Below are 15,380 nucleotides of genomic sequence, written 5' to 3'. Positions count from 1 at the left end.
CTTAAGCTTTTCCCCTGAACATCTCTTTAGCCAAAAATTTCCAGAGGCTTATCCTTTGCTATGGAAAAAAAGAATTTAAGAATGATCGTTTCCTCCTCTATGTCTCTCTTCAATGCTTTTCCTCTCACTGTCACTTTAATAAATTCTTTTTATCTTTCAAGGTCCACTTTAATCTAATTTTTTTGAAGATTTCCAAATTCTTTCCTCAAAGGATAATGCATTCCTTTTATTTAGTTACTACAGCACTCTTGGTACCACTCCTTTCAAAATTATTATGTACTATGGTACTGACAATTTTTATGTATTTGTCTTCTTATACCAGTAAAAATGCTTACAACTAAGAGTTGGCATTATTTTTATACTTATTTATTCTTATTGTCTAGATCATTTCTTTATAAATAATGCTTGAATGACTGATTGACTTTTATACTAGACAAATAATGATCAGTGGGTAAATTAATTAGCAGTAAATTATATACCTGAAAATTATTTAAAGAAATGGCAGAATAATTATCCTTGTCTTGTGTCTGTTTTGTAACATGCCAAAGTTACAGGCAAATTTTCAGTTCATTAAGCTTCTTCCAGAATAGCCTAGTTCCAGAATGGAATGGTGTTTCTCCTCTTCTGAGAATTATAAGAAAGTGCTTTAGCTAGCAAATTTTTTTTCCTCCCAGGTGGCTGTCTGCGTACCTTCCAACTATTAACAATAGTGTATTTTATAGACTATACTAACATGTTGAAATTTGGAGAGATGTACTTCTTTCTCTCATCAAGCCTAGCAAGGAGTGAAACTGGGTTTTTTCTTCTCCTAAAATGTTAAATTCCAAAAATTACAGGTACTCATTAAAAATCTCAAACAATACCTAAGTAAGTGAAAATAAATGGTGATGAAACCCTCTTATCCACCCATACCTCTCTCCTGAAGTTACCTAGACCATTGTTTTCAATTCACTTCAAATATCTAATCTATTACATGTCGATTAATTTGGGTAGCATTCACTGCCTTCCCTACCCCTCCTTTACCACCACCCCCTTAAGAAGACCTGAAATAAATTTAATTATTTCAGTTTAAACATTCTTTTTTTGTATATTTGGTAAATAATTATATTCGGTTATATTACACCAGGGAAACCAAAAGAAATACTCATTTCTCTTACTTTAGAAACACTTTAACTGACTCAGTAGGCATAAAATTTTACAGAGGGTTAGATTTCTGTTGAATATATGCTTAATACTACTTCTGTTGAAGGAAAAGACCTTAACTTTAATTCATAGTGCAATGTTGTTGCAAATGTGTAATTTTCCAAATTGTCCATAGTCCACAAAACACTTTAATATAGTATTTCCTTTATTGCAAGGAGAAAGAGGGGAGGAAAAACATTTTGGCATAAAGCCAGCTTATTACTGATACACTCAGGAGACTCACCGTCAGTATATGATATGCTATTTTCCTCCAAGTCCTCCTTATTTTTTCCCTTCTTTACTTGCCAGCTCCCCACCCTTCTGGAATTTCTTGGTTCAAGGACAAGTGCTGACTCAGCATGGGCCACCTTCTTAGGCTAACTTACTGCTTTCCTTGCTCATAAGGAGTCACCAGAGGAGGGGCAAATGGAGCACCAGCACATTCTCCAATTCTCCTAGGAGTCATAGCTCTCCTCATGGATTATGAATTGTTTCTAGGATAACAGAATGAGCTGTTAGGCTCCAAATGATCTAACCTTTCATACTTGACTATGTGGACTTTCTGCATTTATCATATTCCAGTCCTCATTTTCCAAATTTCACTAACAGAATTACAGAGATTGTAGTATCCTGTTGTCACAGAATAGAACCCTGTGATGCTTATGTGTTGCAAACTTAATTTCTCTTTATATCTTGTGTTAGAGGAAACACATTTTTCTATTATCTGTGTAGAAGAACCTTGGTTTTTAACAAAAATATCACTCACAGTAACTTAAAAACACAAGTTACTTGGTAACTTAGATGATCCAGTCATTAAAATCATGATATAGATTCTAAATATTGGGAAATTTGGAGATTTATTATTCTTAATACATTATAAATAAATAAATAAATAGGTATATGGTATACAGCTATAACTAGCTTAGAATTAAGTGTAAAAGCAGTGATTTCTCTTAAAAATAATCAAAAATTGACCTTGGAATGATGCAATTTTTGTTTACTGAACCCTTATTCATGTTGTAGGAAATTTTATAGACAGACATTGTAAAAGAGTTAACGGATTGCTATTGAAACTTAATTTGATACCAACTTGCTGGTGATTTTAAATTTCATATCCTGACCCTTCATGCTACATTTATGTCTTAGCAATAATTATTCATGGGTCTCATATTTAAAGGTAGAAAATCTTTAATAGTAAATAGTTCTGGTTTATGTCTTCAAAGGTCAGAAGATATGCATTGTTATATCTAGTTTGTATATTTCTTCTGGTAAAAATCTATGCTTAACTGAATGTGTTGAATTTATGGTAAAACAGAAGAGATTTATCCCAGATTGATTCAAATACCTGGAGATACAAGTTTCAGACATGTGTCGATAAAGCTTATTAAAATAGTAAACTCACTAATAAGGATTTTGTGTTTTGGATTGATTAAAGAATGTTTATGTCAAGAAAAGCATATTTTGAAAGTAATTACAGCCATTAGTTATAATTAATTCTATTTATCTTTTTTAAGGAAGGCTAAGATTTAATAAGGTGGTTTTTTCTAAAGCCTGTAATCCATGGCTTTTATTTTTACCACAGTAGATTTTGATATAATTTCCTTCTTTACTTTTTCTTAATGTCAAATGAGGTATATATATCTTTTGTAACTTCCTGGTGTCTGATCTCAGATGCTTCTAAAGCCGATTGTGAGGATTAATGGGCAAGGATTCTATCTAGTAATTGTGGGTTTTAGAAGAAACATACTAATCCTAGAGAAAGAACCGGCGCACACATTTCTCCATTTTTGTAAAATTTGGCCTGGATTAGCAAAGAAAAAAATAAATTTTGGAGACTTCTGATTGTTCATTTTCTCAAGAAAAAAGGAACTGGTTATTATTATTATTTGCATTTGGTACTGCACTATGTAGATAAATCAGTGACATCTAAGTTAGACATGATTTTGAAGTTCTATTATTGATTCACTAAGAACCACTGAGTTTCTGCATCTGCTTCCTATTTACAAAATGGAGATGTTTTCTGTTTCTAATTTGGCCCTCAGAAGTGCAGTGTTATAAGGATTAATAAGAGAAAGCCAATAGACTGAACAGCGAGGAAGACATAAATAGAGACAAGTGGGAGATTACCAGGTGTCTCCTCTTTTTGTGCACGGTTAATCTTCAATCTACATTTTTTTATACAAAGGGCATCTCATTGTATTATTTGGTCCAATGACTTGCATTGAAAGGTTACTGAATGCCACAGAATTCATTTGGTTTTCTTCTTTTTCTTTTTTTCTAACTTTTCCTAAACATCTTCAGGTTCCAGAATATAATTCTGAATGGATGGGCTTTATCAGATTATTTTTTCAATAGCAATCCATTCACTCTTTTCCAATGTCTGTCTATAAAATTTCCCGCAGTAGTTCATAATTTTTTTTCAGGAGGCTTTCCCCCTTTTTTATCATATCTTTTGTCCACTTATTTTCAGGATGCAGAGTTGGCATCACTGACTTGCTCATGGCCTCTTGAACAACATCTGTGTGAGGCAGGATTGCTGAAGATCCGAGGCATTTGAGTTAAATTGCCTGGAGTTGAATCCCTGTTTCAATCTGGCTGTGCAGTGTTAGTGATGGTACCTCAATGTAACCATTTTTAAAATGAAAAATTTCTCATGGATTCCTGTGAGGATTAAGATAATCAATATAAGGTCTGCGGCACTGGCATATGATAAATGCTAAGTAATATTACTACTTGTTTCAAAATTAGAAATGAAAAACGTTTAGGCACAAGGAATTAAAAAAAGCAGTAAGGAGGCAGGAAAAAGGCAGTTAGAAAATGGTGAGAACTAGCATGGAATGTGTTTTGAAAGTTAAAAAGAAGAGACGGTCATTCAAAAATAGGGAATTATCTATACCTTTGCTACTCAGCGTGGCTCATGGACCAGCAGCATGGGCACCCTGGAAGCTTTCCAGAAATTCAGAATCTCAGGCCCACCCAAAGCCCCAGGAACCTAAATCTGCATTTTAACAAAGTCCCTAGGAGATTCGCTTTAAAGTTTGAGAAGGCCCGGCCTATGACCTAGGGTGCAGCAGAGTTGACAAATGAGATTAAGACTAAACAAGCCTTCTTTTTCCTGCTAGATTTTAGAGAAAACAGGGAGGAATGAATAGGTGGCAAATTAAAGAGAGGAAGCAGTATTGATAATTCTTTCAAGAAGCTAAGAAATTAAGCAGGTTTGAATAAATGTTAGATAATAAATTTCAAATGTGGCAGAATTGAAGGGAAATTTATTTTTATTAACAATAAAAAGTTGAGTCTGTGTGCAGGTGGATCTAAAGTGTTACATAGGGTAGAAAACTGAAAAGTAATGAATACATGAAGGCATGGATAACTAAGAGATGGGGCAAAGAATGTTTGAAAAACATTGACAGCTGGTAAGTTTCAGAAAAACACCTTCATAGACTAGTGCAGAGATGTAAAGAGTGAGGTCAATAAGAGAGAAGGTGTGTAATTAAGTGTCTTCCAGGCTGTTTGCTGAGAGTAAGTAGGGCAGGAATATTATTGGTAACTGGTGTTTTGATAGGTTTAGAACCACTTCGGTGAATGAGATAGAACTAGAGTTGTAAATAAAGTTTAGATCTGGCGTGAAATCTGATAGGAGCTGCATGAAATATTGTGTTCAGAAGGCTTCTGGGGCCAACATGATATAAACAGATAAGAGCTGTGTATGAATGAGCATTTCCTGGCATTGTTATTAGGGAGACATAGTAGTGTATGCTCTTCACATTCTCTATGTGTGGTGTAAAGGATCTCCTGGCATTGTATGAAATTATTGAGTAGAAATAAAGAACTGTAACATGAATGTGTGGTGAATCATTTTTACAGTATTATTTCTAGAGAGAAAGTGATCATGGGTGATGTTAACTTTGCAGAACTGCTGTAAGCAAGACTTATTCAGAAACTGACAAATCTTTTACAAAGTGACTCATGGAAGTGGAGTTTCTGTCACAAACAGGGTCAGTTATTACCTGGCAGTATTCTGTGAGCTTTAGAAGAAAATAATGGGCTGACATAGCATTAGAACTTTGGGAATAGAAGTTTCTGGTTAATGGCAGTTGGCCCAGGACACAATACCTAGAATTTGCACCAGTAGAATTTCTCTGCCTCAAAGTAACTGGAAACAATGCCAATCAAGACTTGTGCCTACTCTTCCATGATTTCTGGTCTTTCAGTCACACTTGGCAGAGAACCTTCTTGACTGACGAACTTTTATATGGATACACTATAAAAGAGCACAGCTGAAAGCCAAGGGGTGGGATGCATTAATTTCATAATCACTTTTTTCTCCTTATCCTTCAAAAAATTTGAGAATATATGACACTGACAGATGACATTTTTTTTGGCAATGCTGTTAGGTCTTTGCTACAAGGCAGTTTTCCATCTTCATAGTTGCAGAGTTATAACTTGGTTTCTAAAAGAAATCCTCATAGCTATTCACCTGGCTCATATTTCATTCTCAGCTTGAAATTCAAATGTATTGATTCTCATATTTTTATTTAAAGTGATACTTTTAGTTAGATTGTCACATCTTCTATATATTGTGTACTTTACTCAGTTTAATAAGAAAAAATCTGGAAAAAATGCTTTGGAGTAAGTATGCCTATGAAATCTCTTAAATTTGGCTAGTTTTATTAACATGCAACTCTTAATACGTAGCATTCACTACCTTTCTATATAACCAGTTTCTCAGCCTCTTCCAACTGTATGGGATTTTTTTCATTTTCTTTCAGAATATCCATCAGTATAATGCTTTTGTTTCTTTTTTACAAGTAATAGATGTTTATTTCAGAATAAAAAAAAGCTACAGATAAATAAATAGAAGAAATACAATCATATTTAATTCCGTCATTCCAAGAAAGCCATTATTAATTCCAGTGCATTCTAAGGGGTTGCAAACTCAGATACATAGAGGAGCCCAGCTGATATCATAAATGTACAAATCAAGCTGGATTGGGGCTATGGGACTAGTTGTCACAAGATTGTGGGCCTGGGATCACCTGTTCTTCCTATTTTTCAGGAAAAGAAGGGTATCAGATTTTCATATAACACATCTGATATTAAAATTTTAATGGCATAAAAACTGGTAAAGACTCTGTAGAAACCAAACAGAATAGGTATGCACACCTTTTGCTTGCTTTTTTTTGTGTATATAAACTATGAAGTTAGAAATTACAATGGTGTTTGCAATTTTTAATGTAAGGCTTTTTACAGATGTATATATAGCACGTGTTTTATGATAAAATGAATGCTTGTGAATCCACTACCCAGCTTTCAATACCTTCAGTGCTGTTTCATAGCAATCCAATCCTATGACAACTGCTACCCCTCTAACCCAACATTTGTTATTCTCATTCCCATTTGTTTTCTGTAAAAAGGTACTGGATCTGTATGTATTCCAAAAAAGTATTGAGTTTAGTTTGTTTGGAACCTTGTAAACATGGAATGATAAAATATACAGTCTTCTGCAACTTGCTTTTTTCAGTGAATATGATGTTTCTAAATTTATTCTAAGGTTACTATATATAGCTGGCATTTATTCTTTTGTAACTGTACTGTCATATTTCTTCCTTGAATAAATGACATTTGCTTATCTAGTTTCCTCTTGATAGGCATTTACATTGTTTTAGGTTTTGCTATTATGCCAATCGCTTTCTGAACATGCTTGTGCATGTTTTCTGGAACATATATGGCTTTTCTTCAGGGTGTATTGGAAGTAGAATTACTCAGCTGAGTCATAGGGTGGGCGCATATTCAACTGTATAAGATAATTCCAAGTTATTTTTGAAGATGTTTGGAACCAATGTATATGCCCATCAGCAGTATATGAAAGCTCCTAGTGTTTCTCATCTTTTCCAACACTTGTATATTCAGATTTTTTTCATTTTTGTCATTTGGAGAATGTTCATGTGATCATTTGCACTTTCCTGATTAGCATGAGGTTGAGTATCTTTTGATACTTATTGATTTGATACTTATTCAACATAGTGTTTCTATATATGGGAAATGCCTGCTTTGTCTACTTTCTTTTGGGCTGTTTCTATCTTTTATTTATTTATGGAAATTGTTGAAATAATTTGATACTAATCCTGTGTCAGTTTTATTTTGCCAGTATCTTTTTCCAGGTTGCATATAGTCTTTTCAATGGATTCAAACTTTTTTTTAACTTAACACTTAATACTTTTTAATGTCTTGTTTGAAAATTCTTTCCTATGAAAGGTCATAAAGATATCCTCCCATATTTTGTCCAAAGATTAATCTATCACTTTACCTTTTAATCCACCTGGGTATTTTCTGTGTTTGGTATAAGGTGGGGATCCAGTTTCATTTTTGTTTTCCATATGGTTAACCAAGTATCCCTGACTAACCGGTGATCGGCAGTGCCACTATTGCTGTATATCAAATTTCTTATATATCAAACAAGTGGTTTCTGTTTCTGAGCTCTACTTGGTTCTATTGCTCAGGGCTTCGCTTCTCATGTATACTCTGTTTATAGAGCAAAACATATAGTTTTGCTAAACTGTGCTTTATTTTCCGGAAAAAAAAAACCCAAGATTTAAATTAATTTTATGAAAAAAGGCTATCAGTTTATTTTATACCTTTTCTTTTATGTCCCCTTTATGCTGATTATAAGGATTAACCCTTTCCGCATCTGAGTATAATGATGATCCACTTGAGTAACATTGGAGAAGGAAGAACATGTCCAGGTCTCAGACACATGCTCAGGGAGGCAAAGCAGAATACAGAAATTCCCACCTAAGCAGTGGCCAAGGCAAAGAGAGAAATGCCTCTCTTTGGTGCCTCTAAGGAGGAACAGTGGTTGTAATTGATGAACTCACTATGTAGTCGACAGCGTTATGCTTGAATATATTGCTGATAAAAATCCTTATAAATATCTAGTGATTATAAATTAAACTTGTATTCCATTTGCTATTAGTTTAAAAATCTAATAAACCCATTTTTCAGCCCTTGAAAAATACATTACCTGGCCAAGCACTTCCATATTATTTATGAATGAGAGATTTAGGGTTTTCTTATATCTTTTTTTCCTTTTGCTGTACTTCAGGGTCTTATATATGTTTAAAATATAAGTACTTCCACATATCTCTACTTAAAAAAAATTTACTATATCCTTCTATTTGTCTCTATTTTTTTTTAATTAGAAATGAAATTCTGGATTGTTGTTAATGAATTATTTCAGTCTGTTCTGTCTCAGTGTAACAGCAGAATAGTGGAATTCTTATGGAAATATATTTCTACACTTAAAGAATTCTTTTAGTGACCTCAAATTCAAGAAAAAAAGTAATTAACTATATCATTATTTTCTATAGCAGTATTTAAAAGATTGTAATGATATGCTTACCGTGTTCTCTGAAAGTGAACTAAGAGAGCTGTAGTACAGAACTGGTATCTGTTTTTTGGTCCTCTTTTTCTTTTTATTCTTTTTTATCCCTTTTTCCTTCTCTTTTAAATATTTGCAAGTTAACTTCCTTACCTTGAAATCCTGGGAATATTTTATCTTGATCTTGATATCTGGTCTTTATTTAATGACCCTTTCAGTGGAATTTCTAATTCTAAACAAAATATATTTTCCCCAAATGCTGTGGACTTTGCGGTACAGGAGGCTGGCTGTACAGGAGGCTGATTAACTCAAGATACCTGCTGTTGTTATTCTAAATGCCATGAACAGTGTTTCAAGGTTCAGCAAGTCGTGAGAAGTGTTTCCAGGTCCTTCAAGGAGAGACTCAGAGGGATGATTGAGGAAGTATGTTGCTCACTGTGTTTGTCATTGCCATCATCCCAAAATGGGATTGTTTGCATCAGTATAACTGCTCTGAGGGGAAATAAAGTTTATAGAGAATCTTTAAATTATTCCTGTGTAGGAAAGATTTATAAGGTCAGCTTTCCCACCACCTGCCAATGCAATATTTTTTTGTGTGTGTAGGTTGAAAGCATATTCAAGAAGAGTTTTTTTAAAAAAGATTTTAAATACTTTTCAGTTTCTTTCCTTGTAACTACAAACAAAACTTGTTAATAGAGATAATGATACTTTAAGAGAAAGAAATATGAATTTTAATAGAATGGACCACAGGCTATTCAAAAAGCAAATTTCTTCCTGCAAACCATTGTGCATGTATTCTATAGATTCTTCCAGCCCCAACTGGGTTACCTTCTTCTCGTACTCACTAGTAATCCAGTCAGTGTGGTTCTAGTTAGAAAGCCATAAATCTGTAACATAATTAATTGCATATACTTCCAAGCTAGCAGTGAAAGGAGTAACATTGGCCAGGATTTTGATGTTTTGCCATATTCTAAAATCAACATGATGGTATACGACATTGCTGAAAACATTAATTTAGAGGGTGGCTGGAAATTGCTGAAAATATTGAACTCTAACTAGTGAACCCAAACATTCTCCTTTTTTTCTACTTCTAGATCAGAGAAGTTCAGGTAGTTAAAACTTCACTCTTAATCTAATTCTCTACTTCAAGTACATATGCGTAAAACCGTATTTCTTTGTTTAGCAAGCTGAACACTGCTTTTTATAATGTTAGTCTGTAAATCATAAGTGTGAGGCAATTGGATCACTGTGCTCTGTAAGGAGCATACTCCACAATAGCCAGTTTATTTTATCTGACTTTTATCTAGCCCTTGCTAGTACTGGATTCTGTTTGATGCATTTTGCATAAGCGTTCTATTTGGTCCATAATGGTTTGTGTAATGAACTGTTTGTTCTCTTCTAGATGACATCCAGTTGCTTAAAACCTGTAATGAGATGTCAGGTGAATTGCACTGATTGGCATTGATGGATGGACTTGTTGAAGTATTGCAGAGTTTCCTGTAGGGGCATAGAGGAAAATAGCCGTTTAGAGGTTTGGGTCTCCTAAGTATTGAAACTGTAATCACATAAACAGAACCACTTCTGCAGGTCTGAGGTGTCATCGTGCATTTTCTGGCTAATCTATCCATTCATCTCAATGGTCCAGAACTCGCGCTTCATGTCACTCTTTGCCTTTGTTCTGCACTTTGATCTTTCAGAATGTCTGTCAGAAGAAAAGTGTTTATATTGAATTATGTGTGGAAAGGGGTAGGCTGCATACTCCAGAATCTTGGCATGAAATTTGCCAAACAAACCTTGTCAGTTGCTCTGCAGCAATAATCGAAGTATGGATTTCAATTTAACGATATGTTGATGTAGACTTTTCCCCTTCAAAAATAACTTTACTGTGGATGTTTAGGTGCAGGAGATTTTATTTTGTTTTGTTTTTCCTGTAGAAAGTATGTGGCATCTTTATTGTTAATTGTTAAAATTAATGTTAAAAAGGAAGATGAATGAATTTTTCAAAATCAAATTTTTCCACTAAAATTTTGGTTAAATGAGTTAACTAACTTTATGCTCGGGCTGAGATAACGTTTTATGTGTATATTTTATGTCATTGATTCTAACATTTTATTATAAGATAGTCTATTTTGTTGTCTATTATGTCTGTTGTAATACATGTGTTAGAACACATAAGGAATTCCACAACAAAACCAAAAACAAACAAAAATAAGAACTAATTACATTGAAAAGTACTATACAGACACAATAACAGAGACAATGGGTGAATTATTAGTTGGTGCATTCTATCACAGCTATCCATTCTCTTTTCTCATATCTTTTTAATATGTATGAAATAAAAAATAGTCATGGAATCAAGGTTTTTTTTCTTTAAAGTTGTCTAAAATGATTAAGGACTCAGTTTCCATTGATAAGATGCTGTGGGCAAGAAAATATATAATGGTTCCATTTCTGAGGTTAACTTACCTTGCAATGGGCAAAAACAGACTTCAGAGATCTTTTGACATTGGTCATATGTCTTTCCTCAGTCTACTGGTTAAAGTTTTGGTGCTCTTAATTGCTATATCCTGAGCTACGTGAGGTAATGGCAGATCTTATGCTAAGTTAGGGACCCTTTGAATTAAAATTGAATGGTAACCTGCAATGACATGAATGATCTTTTTGAATAAATAACTTTCTTACTACAAATGAAGCATTCATGGAAGCCAAATGAGCTCAGCTAATCCAGTAAGGTAACATTCAACAAACTCTGATTTGGTCTTTGATGAGGCTCAAGTGTGAGTAGATCTGAAAGTTTCCCAGGTGATTCCAATGTACAAGCCAAGTTTAAAGCCACTGAGCTAGGGAGATTGAACACAATTACTGCCACGGTATGAATATGAAACTTGCCAGGCAGAATAAAATACATGGGAACCAATCTAGAGCACTAGCTGGTCTACCAAGAGCTTCTCAAACCTGCAAACCAGGACAGGCATGGCAGGAAGACGGCTGAACCACAGCAGGGAGCTGGTGAGACAAGGTAGTCTGTTTTCCAGGTCTGTATTTTCCCTTAGGTGAAGACCACATCAGATGTTAAATGAAGGCTATGACTCTTTAATGGCTTTGGCTTGCTTAGTATAGACACTTCTTCCCACCCCTAGTGTCATTCTTGAATCCTTTAAAGCATTTTGATAGAAGAGTAAGACGGCAGAGCTATTACTATTTTCTGCAAATTTTTAAGCTTGGGAACATCACAACAGTAGTCCCTAAGACTATAACCTAGGTCCAGACCTAGTCTAGTCTATAATCTACCAGAGTTGACAGAAAAAAGCTTTTTGACTAGCTGAACAGCTTCTGGCAGACTTGGTTGTGTTTGATGGCATTTGTGGTCATGTTGGTGATGCTATGGTAGTGACTAGCTGTTACAGACTGTAAAAAGGACAAGGCATTTGGTACAAACAGAGGTATTAACCATATAACAGAGTTCTCTATTCATAACAGTTGCTACTTTTAATAAACTGGGAATTGCATATTTACAGTCATTTGATACTTGTTCAAATTATAAATGACTTGGAATCAAAAGGCTTAGTTTTTTAGCTTCGTTTTGTAATTTTAATGATTGTTTTTGATATTCAGTATATTCTAATTTTTTAATTGTATCAGTAAATTAATACCTCTCATTGTTTTTACGAGTACTTAGGTTAAGTATGTAATTACAGAGTGCTTTTCATATTTTTAAAAATATTAGCTGTCAACCACAAAAAGAGTTAGAGTCATAAGTATAAGTCTACTATAAGTCTACTACTCTATATTTGTAGTAATTTCTAACTGAGCCCTAATAAGCAAGAAAAGGTGGTGTAGTAAGAAAAGGTGGGTGGGTATGTTTGTTCATTTGTTTCATTTCAAGTTATAATATATGTAAAGGTCATATGGTTTTAGAACAGTTTTAATGAGGACTTATGGTACATTTTATCTAAAAAAGGATAGCTTAACTATCCTTCATTTCTGCTTCTGTGATATAGGGCACAATAATAGTGCCTCCATAAATAGAAAAAAATGTAATTGTTGAGTCTTAGCAATGACAGTGAAAACTGTTTTGTTGAGCTCTGTGTCCAAGTAATTCAGAAATACTGATGAACTTTCTTTTTTGTTGGGATATTGAAGACGTTTTTTTACTTTAATGAGATTTCATAATAGGTTAGATGTTCCATGCCAGGAAATGAGGTGTAAATGCCACATTTGCAATGCTACTTCCCTTGAAATCCCAGTGAAACTAAAGAAGTTTTGAAGGGAACATGCCAAAACCTGAACTCTTGACGTAACTCTTCTTTACTAATCATTGACATTTTTTAGGTTGCCTCGATATTTTACTTGTTTTGGAAAAAAATATATATATATTTTTTCTGGCATTTAAGTCATGCTAACTTCTTAAGGGAAATAGTAGACTTATACCTGTGACTCCATTTTTTTTTGTGGTTGACATTTGATATTTTTAGAAATATGAAAAGCACTCTATAATTAGATATTTAATCTGAGTTCTAAAAATAATGGAGGAGATGTTAATTTATTGATACTGTAAAAATGTTGGAATATACTGAATATAAAAATTAAGTATTAAAATCACAACATGGAGTTAAAATGTACTAGTTCCCTCTCAAATATACTTCTTTTACATTGAAAAAATGTTTATTCACTAAACTATACTATGCATATATATCATAAAAATATAGTTTAACCATATCATATATACTAGATATATGTAGTGCATGTATAAATCTGATGTGTATGTGTGTATGTATATATACACAGATATATAGACATAGTTTAGAAGTTACATATATATGTAGTGTATATGTATGTGTAAGTGTGTGTATATATAGTTATGAATATATACACACACAAATACACATGCATTGTTGACTGGGATAGATGCTGATAAATACATGCTTAGATGATTTCCTCATTGTGTGAACATCTTAGAGAGTACTTACAATGTAAGCCTAGAGAGTATAGCCTACAGCACACCTAGGCTTATGGCATAGCCTACTGCTTCTAGGCTACAAACCTGTACAGCATGCTACTGTGTGGCATACTTCAGGCAATCATAAAAGAATGGTAAGCATTTGTGTATCTAGACATAAAAAAGGTAATGCGTTTGGCTAAAACATTAAAATGGCTATAAAGTTACTAGGTTATAGGAATTTTTTAGCTACATAATAATCTTATGGGACCACTGTTGTGTTGTATATGCGTTCAGTCATTCACTGAAACATTGTTATGCTAGGTGTCTTCAGACCTCTTAAAGTCTTTATATATACATGAAATATATAATGTCTGTATATTTAGATGCTCTGATTTTGGAAGCATAATATACAGTCATGTGCTACATAACAATGTTTGGGTCAATGACAGATGACATCTACAACAGCGGTCCCATAAGATTATAATGAAGTGGAAAAGTTCCTGTTGCCTGTTGACATCAAGCTCTCCTAATGTCAGCTTTAAAATAATGATTAATAGGCCAGGTGCTGTGGTTCATGCCTGTAATCCCAGCACTTTGGGAGGCTGAGGCGGGTGGATCAAAGGTCAAGAGATTGAGACCATCCTGGCCAACATGGTGAAACCCAGTCTCTACTAAAAATACAAAAATTACCCGGGCATGGTGGCTTGCGCCTGTAGTCCCAGCTACTTGGGAGGCGGAGGCAGGAGAATTGCTTGAACCCAGGAGGTGGAGGTTGCAGTGAGCCAAGATCACACCATTGCACTCCAGCCTGGGTGATGGAGCTAGATTCTGTCTCAAAACAATAACAACAAAAGGTAATTTATATAATGCACTTGGTATACAGTAGGCACTTACTAAGTTGTCTTTTCCTTTTCCCCTTAGCTAGACCACCACACAGGTGGTGCAGATGGTACCCTGCACATTAGCTCTTGGCTCTCATTTTTATTAAGCCTCATTTTTTAAAAAGATGAAATGAAATAATGTTGGTGAAGAAATAATTATAAAATGAATGCATTGTACAATTTCCAGTGTAATAGTTTTTATATGCAGAATAGACAAGATTATAAAAACATGAGTATTGACATTGTGTGTTATCATTTAGTTAGGTGGGTGGTTTCAAAGAAGGAGCCAAGAGGACAGTTTGGTAATGAGGAGGAGGTGTAAGAAATATGTCCCTGGAGGGAGTAAGAGCTACGTGGAAGGCCACCGTGAAAGGCAATGATTAGAGTGTGACATTGATGTTTCTTGGGCCATGAAAGAAGAGAAGTGGCTACTCTGCTCAATTTAAAAATTTATCAAAATAAATGCAATCCAGAAGTAGAAATTATTTCTCTTCTAAATAAGATTTAAAATGTATACATTTGTAATAGTTCTATTCCAAATACATAAATATTATTTTAAAATGACTAAACTTGCCCTGTTGCCATAATTTTGATTTCATAGAATAAGTATGTACTTCCTTATGCTTCATATGCAGAACACTTTGATTTATCAGCTTTGATATATTAGGATTTCTGGCACTCTAATTTGATGCATATTTCCATTTTAATGTTAAATTACTGAATTAATTATTGTATATTTCTGTTGCTTTGGGTGCCTGGCAGTCACGAAATAATTCTTACACCATATTGATGCAGACTTCTAGTTAATAACCATAAAACTAACATGATCCTCCCTTCCTTTTGCTTAAATTGAGAAAGAGCTATTGGAGATGCTGAAGCTAAAGTGCAGTTAATAATAACCTGGAAACTATGGATCAAGACTGTGTATCTCCAGCCTAGAACTTCTACTCTACAGTCACTTTAATTCATCAATAATCCTATGCTTATTCATTTT

The 15,380-nt window shown here is 34.0% G+C and overlaps 1 protein-coding gene and 2 long non-coding RNA genes across 13 annotated transcripts in view; 2 read left to right on the top strand and 1 right to left on the bottom strand.

Moving 5' to 3' along the window:
• Window positions 1-9,288, bottom strand: part of LOC116557246 — a 22,186-nt gene extending 12,898 nt beyond the window's left edge. The window contains exons 1-2 of the long non-coding RNA XR_004271439.1: window positions 9,272-9,288; window positions 5,503-5,508 (exon numbers count right to left, since the gene is read on the bottom strand). This is a non-coding gene — a long non-coding RNA (uncharacterized LOC116557246). The remainder of the gene's footprint in view (window positions 1-5,502; window positions 5,509-9,271) is intronic.
• HDAC9 (histone deacetylase 9) overlaps window positions 1-15,380 on the top strand; it is an 898,499-nt gene that overhangs the window by 268,739 nt on the left and 614,380 nt on the right. The window lies entirely within an intron of this gene.
• Window positions 1-15,380, top strand: part of LOC116557245 — an 18,613-nt gene extending 3,233 nt beyond the window's left edge. Inside the window, exon 3 of the long non-coding RNA XR_004271438.1 lies at window positions 14,678-15,380. This is a non-coding gene — a long non-coding RNA (uncharacterized LOC116557245). The remainder of the gene's footprint in view (window positions 1-14,677) is intronic.

The sequence above is a fragment of the Sapajus apella genome, unplaced genomic scaffold (genome assembly GCF_009761245.1).
Source record: "Sapajus apella isolate SASKATOON/1434 unplaced genomic scaffold, GSC_monkey_1.0 scaffold19, whole genome shotgun sequence".
NCBI classification, from domain to species: Eukaryota; Metazoa; Chordata; class Mammalia; order Primates; family Cebidae; genus Sapajus; species Sapajus apella.
The sequence above is the reverse complement of the archived record's forward strand: the minus strand, read 5'-3'. Positions and strand labels throughout refer to the sequence as shown.